Source organism: Halichoerus grypus, chromosome 3 (genome assembly GCF_964656455.1).
Source record: "Halichoerus grypus chromosome 3, mHalGry1.hap1.1, whole genome shotgun sequence".
NCBI lineage: Eukaryota > Metazoa > Chordata > Mammalia > Carnivora > Phocidae > Halichoerus > Halichoerus grypus.
In genome coordinates this window covers 156253018-156262550 of record NC_135714.1, presented here as the reverse complement: position 1 = coordinate 156262550, position 9533 = coordinate 156253018, and the positions used below count along the sequence as shown (strand labels likewise).

Sequence of the window (9533 nt, the reverse complement as noted above, 5' to 3'; positions counted from 1 at the left end):
TCAGTCGTTAAGCGTCTGCCTTCGGCTCAGGTCATGATCCCAGGGTCTTGGGATTGAGCCTTGCATGGGGCTCCCTGCTCCGCGGGAAGCCTGCTTCTCCCTCTCCCATGCCCCCTGCTGGTGTTCCCTCTCTCGTTGTGTCTCTCTCTGTCAAATAAATTAAAAAAAAAAAATTGTTGAGATGGGGCACCTAGGTGGCTCAGTTGGTTAAGCATCTGCCTTCGGCTCAGATCATGATCTCAGGGTCTTGAGATGGAGCCCTGCATTGGGCTCCCTGCTCAGCAGGGAGTCTGCTTCTCCCTCTCCCTTTGCCCCTCCCTCTCCACTCATGCTCTGTTTCTCGTTTTCTGTTCCTACCCCGCCCACCGCCCCCCCCCATGCTCATGCACTCTTGCTCTCTCAAAAAAGAAAAAGAAAAAGAAAAAGAATTACTAATCTTCCAAAACATAAAGCACCAGGCCCAGATGCATTCCCTGGTGAATTCTACCAAACATTTAAAGAAGAAATTTACACCAAATTCTTTGCAATCTCTTTCAGAAGATAGAAACAGAGGAAATACTTCCTAACTCATTCTATGAAGCCAGTATTACCCTATTACCTAACAAAGACGTTGCAAAAAAATAGAAAATTATTAACCCATATTTCTCATGAACATAGCTAAAATATTCTCAATAAAATATTTGTAAAGAGAACCTAACAATGTAGAAAAAAGAATTATACACATGACCAAGTGGTATTTATTCCAGATATGCAAGGATGGCCCAACATTAAAAAATCAACTATTATAGTCCATCCCATTAACTGGCTAAAGAAAAATTATATGATGATACCATGCAGGTAAAGCATTTGACAAAATTCAACAAATATTTATGATGAAAATCTCAGTCAACTAGGAATAGGGGGGAGTTCCTCAACTTATTAAAGAATATAAACAAAGACCCAAGTGAGGGCAGCTCCTGCTGGGTCTGAGTGTCACCAGCTCCTCCCCACCCCCCAAGACCATTGCTATTGACTAGCCCCTATTCCATGGTAACCATGTGCAACCAAAAGGCCCTGATAAAAAATGCCAACATGTTGAGGAGATGCAGCAGGACTGGGTGAAATGTGCAACTCAGGCATTGGAGAAATATAGCATAGAGAAGGACATTGTGGCCCATATTAAAAAGGAGTTTGACAAGGAGTACAATCCCACCTGGGGTTGCATCATGGTGAGAAACTTTGGTAGTTATGTGATACATGAAACCAAACACTTCATCTACTTCTATCTGGGCCAAGTGGCCATTCTTCCGTTCAAATCTGATTAAAATCATGAACTGTGTCACACACCCAGTGATCCATCCAAAGACAAGGACTGCAGTCTAAATTTCAAATACTGAAATCTTCAGTCTTGCCTAAGGGAATACCTTGATCTTTGAACCTTTATTGTGTTGTTTTGTATAGGACATTCTCTGTACGAATTTGTTGTGATTATAAAACAGTTAGCAAAATAGCTTACATTAATATTTATTTTCTATTCCATACCTCTCTCCTCATATTTTTTCTACTCAAAATCCATTCTTTTCAAAAAGTAATAAATCTGTTGGAGAAAAATAATATATATACAAAACCCTATAGCTAACATCATACTCAGTGTTGAGAAATTTGAAGTTTTCCACTAAGATTATGTATAAGACAAGAATGTCTTAACACTCTTTCTCAATATTGTACTGGAAGTTCTTGTTAATGCAATATGCAAAAAATGAAATAAAATAAATATCATGAATGAATATGTATAACTGTCTTTTTTTCACAGATGACCTGATTGTCTATGTAGAAAGTCCAAAATAATCAACAAAAAATTTCTGGAACTAATAAGAGTTGTAGCAAGCATGCAGAATGTAAGGTTAATATACAGAAGTCAATTGCTTTCTTAGATACCAGCAGTGAACAAGTGGCATTTAAAATTAAAAACACATTACCATTTACATTAGTCCCTCCAAAAATAAATACTTAAGTTTAAATCTAACAAAATATGTACAAACTCTATATGAGGAAAACTATGAAACTCTGTGATTGAAATCAAAGAACTAAATAAATGGAGAGATATTCCATATTCATGTATAGGAAGACCTAATATTATCAAAATGTCAGTTCTTTACAACTTGATCTGTAGATTTAGTGTAATCCCAATTAAAATCTCAGCCAGTTATTTTGTAGATGTTGACAAACTGATTCTAAAGTTTATATAGAGAGGTGGAAGATGCAAAATTGCAAAAACAATATTGAAGGAGAAGAACAAAGTTCGATGACTGACACTACCCAACCTCAAGACTTACTATAAAGCTACAATAATCAAGACAGTGTGGTATTGGTAAAATAATAGACAAATAGGTTAATGGAACAGAATAAAAGACCCACATACATATAGTCAACTGATCTTTGACAAAAGAGCAAAACACAATGAAGCAAAGATAGTCTCTTCAACAAATGGTGCTGGAACGACTGAACATCCATGTGCAAAAAAAAAAAAAAAAGAATCTGGATACAGATCTTTCACCCTTCACAAAAGTTAAGCCAAGATGAGTCACAGACATAAATGTAAAACACAAAACTATAAAACTTCTAGAAGAGAATATAGGAGAAAATCTAGATGACCTTGAGGATGGCAATGATTTTTTAGATACAACACCAAAAACATAATCCATGAAGGAAACATTTGATGAGCTGGATTTCATCAAAATTAAACATTTCTGCTCTATGAAAGACGGTGTCAAGAAAATGAGAAGACAAACCACAGAATGAGAGAAAATAATTCCAAAAGACACATTTGATGAAGGACAGCTAGCCAAAATATATGAAGAGCTCTTTTTTTTTTTAAAGATTTTATTTATTTATTTGACAGAGACAGACACAACAAGAGAGGGAACACAAGCAGGGGGCATAGGAGAGGGAGGAGCAGGCTTCCCACCAAGCAGGGAGCCCAATGCAGGGCTCAATCCCAGGACCCTGGGATCATGAACTGAGCCAAAGGCAGACGCTTAACGACTGAGCCACCCAGGTGCCCTTATGAAGAGCTCTTAAAACTCAACAATAAAGGATACCAACAACCAATTAAAAAATGGGCCAGGGGTACATGGGTGGCTCAGTCAGTTAAGCAGTCAACTCTTGATTTCTGCTCAGGTCATGATCTCAAGGTGGTGAGATCAAGCCTTGCATTGGGGTCCACGCTCAGTAAGGAGTTGGAGCCTGGTTGAGATTCTCACCCTCCCTTTTTGCCCCTCCCCCTGCTTGTGTGGACTCTCTCTCTCCAAAATAAATAAATAAATCTTAAAAAAATAAAATAAATAAAACAAAAAATAAAAGATGGGCCAAAGACCTTAACAAACACCTCACCAAAAAAGATATATGGATGGAAAACAAGCACTTGAAAAGATGTTGACATCATATGTCATTAAGGAATTGCAAATTAAAACAATAATAAAATACCACTGCACATGTATTTGAATGACTAAGAATCAAAACACTTACAACACTAAATGCTGTGGTGGATAGGGAGCAACAAGAACTCTCATTCATTGATAGTAGGAATGCAAAATGGTACAGCCAGTTAGGAGGACAGTTTGGCAGTTTCTTATAAAACTAAACATACTCTTACCACATACTCTTACTCTTACCACATGATATAGCAATTTCACTTCTTGGCATTTACCCAAGTGAATTAAAAACTTATATCCACACAGGGGCATCTGGGTGGCTCAGTTGGTTAAGTGTCCAACTCTTGGTTTCAGTTCTGGTCATAATCTCAGGGTCGTGAGATAGAGCCCTGTGTCAGGCTCCATGCTCAGTGAGGAGTTTGCTTGAGATTCTCTTCCTCTCCCTCTCCCTCTGCCCCTTCCTCTGCCCCCCCTTCCCTCTCTCTCTAAAACAAACAAACAAACAAATAACATGTCCATATGCCAAAAAAACTACATTAAATTTGTTTATGAATAAATTATTCATAATTGCCAAAACTTGGATGCAACTAAGATGTCCTTCAGTGGGTGAATGGATTAATAAAATGTGGTATATCCAGACAATGGAATATTATTCAGTACTGAAAGGAATTGAACTAGCAAACCATGAAAAGCCATGGAGGGACCTTAAATACATATTAATAAGTGACAGAAGCCAATCTGAAAAGGCTACATACTACATAACTCCAGCTACATGACATTCTGAAAAAGGCAAAATTACGGAGACAGTAAAAAGAAATTAGGAGTTGGCAGGTAGGATGAATAACAGAGCAAAGAGCAGTTTTATGGCAGTGAAAATACTTTGTATGGCATTATGATATTTATATGTCATTATATATTTGTCCAAACCCATAGAATGTACAACACCAAGAGTAAACCATAAAATAAACTATGGAGTTTGGGTTATTATGATGTGTCTGTGTAGGTTTGTCAATTATAACAACTGTGCCCCATAGTGAGGAATATTGATAATGGGGGCTATATTTGTGTGGGAGTGGGGAATGTATAGAAAATCTCTGTGCTTCCCTCTCAATTTTGTGGTGAACCTTAAACTACAGTAAAAAACTTAAGTCTTAAGAAAAAGCTATGTATAAATCAAGATAGATTTCTAAAAAATGTTCAACTAACCCAATGAAAGGTAAAAAAGACACAAAAGAATGAGCACCAGAGAAAACATATAAGAAAATGGCAGATACCACCTTACCACCAGTTAGAATGGCAAAAATTAGCAAAACAGAAAACAACAAATGTTGGCGAGGATGTGGAGAACCCTCTGACACTGTTCATGGGAATGCAAGTTGGTACAGCCCACTCTGGAAAACAGTATGGAGGTTCCTCAAAATGTTAAGAATAGAGCTACCCTATGACCCAGCCATTGCACTACTGGGTATTTACCTCAAAGATACAGATGTAGTGAAAAGAAAGGGCACATGCACTCCAATGTTCATAACAGCAATGTCCACAATAGCCAAACTGTGGAAGGAGCCGAGATGCCCTTCAACAGATGAATGGATAAAGATGTGGTACATATACACAATGGAATATTATTCAGCCATCAGAAATGATGAATACTCACCATTTGCATCGACATGGATAGAACTGGAGGGGATTATGTTAAGTGAAGTAAGTCAAACAAAGAAAGACAATTATCATATTGTTTCACTTATATGTGGAACATAAGCAATAGCACGGAGGACCGTAGGGGAAGGGAGGGAAATCCGAAGGGGGAGAAATCAGAGAGGGAGATGAACCATGAGAGACCATGGACCCCGAGAAACAATCTGGGGGTTTCAGAGGGGAGGAGGGGGGGTAACGGGGTGATGGGTATTGAGGAGGGCACGTGCTGTGATGAGCACTGAGTGCTATACTTAACTAATGAGTCACTGAACACTGCATCAAAGATTAATTATGTACTATACAGTGACTAACTGAACATAATAAAAAAAAAACAAGTGGAAAAAGAAAATAATAAAAACAGCTTTGTTAACAAAATAAAGATGCATTTTGCTAACTAAAAAAAAAGAAAGATGAATTGTGGATTAATCTCTTCTGAGGCAGTTAGAAGGTGTGATGCATCATGTGTGTTTTTCTACCAATAAAAGTATGGAGGTGCATTAAGAAAAAAAAAAAGAAAATGGCAGACTTAAGTATTGACATATCAATAATTATCTTAAAAGTAAATAGTTTAATTACCAAAATATAAATACAGTTACAAAAAATTAAAAGAATTACCCAATTATATGCTATTAAAGGAAAGTTAAAATTCCATGACATAGTTAGGTTGAAAGGAAAATGATAGAAAAAGATATATGACATAAACAATAATTTAAAATAAAAATGAATAATAATATTAAAATATTAAGAATAATAAGTGGGAGTGGCTATATTAATATTTGATAAAGTGAACACCAGAGTAAATAAAATCACTAGAAGTAGAGAGGGATATTTCATAATGAAAATAAGCATAATCCACCAGGAAGTTGTAATAATCCTAAATGGGTAAGCACCAAAAAACAGAGCCTCAAAATATTGAATCAAAACCTGATGGAGCTGACAGAAAAAGAAGAAAAATCCTCAATTACAGTTAAAAACTTCAGTGCTCTCTTCCACAACTAATAATAGTATCGGACAAAAAAATCAGCAAGAATATAGAAATTTCAACAACACGATCAGCCAACAGAATCTAATCGGCATATATAGAACTCTCCACCCAACAACAGCAGAAGATACATTCTTCTCAGGTTCACATGAAACATTCACCAAGATAAATCATACCTGACTGGACAAACGTCAACAAATTTAAAAGAATTAAAATCATACAGAGTGGGTTCTTTGACCATAATGAAATCAAACTAGAAATCAGTAACAGAAAGAAAAAAGGAGTATATCTGAAAACATGGAAATGAAACAATACACTTCTAAGTAATCTACAGGTCAAGGTAGACATCTCAAAGGAAATAAAAATGACATAGAAATAAATAAAAATGCAAATACAACATATCAAAATATGTGAGATGCAGCTAAAGCAGTGCTAGGAGGGAAGTTTATAGCACAGAAGCTTAAATTAAAAAATGTAAAAAAATCTCAAACCAATATCTCAAATTCCTACCTCCTGAAACTAGAAACAGAAAAGCAAAGTAAACCCAAAGCAAGCAGCTGGAAGGAAATAAAGATAAGAGCTAATAAGTGAAACTGAAAATAGGAAAATAATAGAAAAAATAAAAAAAGCTGTTTCCTCAAAAAAAATCATTAAAATTGATAAATTACTACAAGACTAACAAAAATTTAAAAAGAGAAGATACAAATCACCAATATTTAACTGAAGTAAGGTTATGCTACAGATCCTGCAAACATCAAAGAGCTAATAAACAATATTACAAACCATTTTATACTCATAAATTGACAACTGAATAGAAATGAACCAGCTCCTCAAAAATCACACTACTAAAACATAGTTAAGATAAAACAGGTAATGTGAATAACTATAACCATTAGATGAGTTGGATTTGTAATTAACCCCCTCCCAAATCTCCTGGACCTAATGATTTTAGTGGAGAACTCCACCAAATACTTAAAAAGAATTAACATCAATTTTACACATCTTCCACGAAATAGAAAAGGAAGGAATACTTTTCAACTTATTATATGAGGTCAATATTACCCCAATACCAAAAAGACAAAGACAGTACAGAAGGCAAAACTATAGACTAAAATCCCTCATAATCTGAGTTGGAAGAACCTTCAACAAATTATTAGCAAATAGAATACAACACTGTATAAAAAGAATCATATGCCATGACCTAGTGGTATTTATTCTAAGTATGCAAGGCTGGCTCAACATTCAGAGCCAATTAATGTAATTCACCAAATCACGTTTTTAAGGAAATGTGATCATATCTATTGAGGCAGAAAAAGTGTTTGCCAAAGTCCAACACAAAATTTATGCAAAAAAAAAAAAAAAAAAATCTCAGCAAGATAGAAGTAGAGGGGAAGAACTACCTCAACTGGATAAAAAGCATTTACAAAAACCCACAGATAACATCATACTTAATGGTGAAAGATTGAATACTTTCCCCCTAAGATCAGGAACAAGGCAAGGATGTCTCATCACTCCTATTTAACATATAATGGAAGATTTAGCCATTCCAGTAATGCCAGAAAAAAAGAAATAAAGTCTTACAATTGGAAAGGAAAAAATAAAACTGTCTCTATATGCAGATGGTATGACTGTGAATACAGAAAATCCCAAGGAATCTAAAAAAAAAAAAAAAAAAAAGAACTAAAACTAATGAGCTCAGCAATGTTTCAGAATAAAAGGTGAACTGACAAAAGTCAACCTCTAATACTTACAATAAACATGAAGTTGCCAAAATTTAAAACAAAATGCCATTTACAGTTGCTCCAAAGTACATGAAGCACTTAGGTATAAATTTAAAACATGTACAGAATCTGTATGCTGAAAATAACAAAATACTAATGAAAGAAATCAAAGAGAAGCTAAAAAAAAAAAAATGGAAAGGCATCTTGAGTTCAAGACTCAGTGTAAGGACGTCAATCATCCCCAAATTGTCTATCTGTTTAATGCCATTTCTATCAAAGTCCCAGCAAGGTTTTTTTGGCTATGGACAAGTTTATTCTAAAATTTATATAGATATGTGCAGGTTCTAGAACAGCTACAATGATCTTGACAAAAATATATATATATATATAAAGTATAGGAATCACTGTCCCCCAAATTAAGGCTTATTATATAGCTATAGTAATCAAGACATTGTGGTATTGGTGGAGGAATAGAAACAGAGATCAATGGAACAGAATAGAGAATCCAGAATCCAGATCCACATAAATATGCTCACCAAATTTTTGACATCAATTCAAAGCAATTTAATGGGGAAAGGACAGCCTTTCAACAAATGGTACTGGAGCAATTGGACATCTAAAGGCAAACAATATGAATCTCAACCTAAACCTTACACTTTATATAAAAAGTCACAATAGATCTAGGACAAAGCACAAAATGTGAAACTATTCAATTCTTAGGGAACAAAAAAGAATTCTCAGGATCTAAGACTAAGTAAAAAGTCCTTAAGCTTTACACAAAAGGCACAATTCATGAGAGAAAAAAATTGATAAATTTGACTTCATCAAAATTAAAAACTTTTGCTATGCAAAAGGCCTTGTGAAGAGAATGAAAAGATGAGCTACATCTATTTGAAAAAGGACTAGTATCCTGAATATATAAAGAACTCTCAAAATCAACATTAAAAAAAAAAAAAGTCCAGTTAGAAAATGGCAAAACTCATGAACACTGGAGAGAATATACAAATGAAAAGATATCCAACATCCCTAGGCTTCAAGGAAATGCAAATCAAGACTGCAATGCAATATCATCACTACATACCTATCAGAATGGCTAAAATAGGAAATCATGACAACACCAAATGCTGGTGAGAATATGAAGAAGCTAAATCACTCACACATTGCTGGTGGAAATGTAAAATTGAATAGCCACTCTGAAAAAACTGTTTGGCAGTTTCTTACAAGACTAAAAATGCAATTACCATATAACCCAGCGATGGCAGTCTTGGGTATTTATCCCAGAGAAATAAAACATTATGTTTACCCAATAACCCATACGCAAACATTTGTAGCAGTTAATTCATAATGGTCCCAAACTGGAATCAACCCAGATGTCCTTTTACAGGTAAACAGTAAACCATGCGATACATCCATGCCATGGAATGCTACTCAGCAATAAAGAGAATGACTATTGACACACACAACACAACAATTTAGAAAATTTCTGGTGAATTATGCTGGAGGAGAAAAACGTCAATCCAAAAAGGCTACATACTGTATGATTCCATTTATATAACATTTTGAAATGACAAAATTTTAAAAATGGAAAATAGACAAGTGGCTTTCAGATATGTGAACTTCGGGCATATGGGGGGTGGCAGGAGGGAAGTGGCTTTGCTGTAAAAGCAACACAAGGGATCTTCATGGTATTTCAACTGTGGTTATGGATACCCAAAGCTAAAT

The 9533-nt window shown here is 35.2% G+C and overlaps 1 pseudogene; it reads left to right on the top strand.

Annotated features, from left to right (window-relative positions):
- The first annotated feature begins 1035 nt into the window (after positions 1 to 1035).
- On the top strand, positions 1036 to 1337 carry LOC118531645 (dynein light chain 1, cytoplasmic pseudogene; annotated as a pseudogene).
- The last annotated feature ends 8196 nt before the right edge of the window (positions 1338 to 9533 follow it).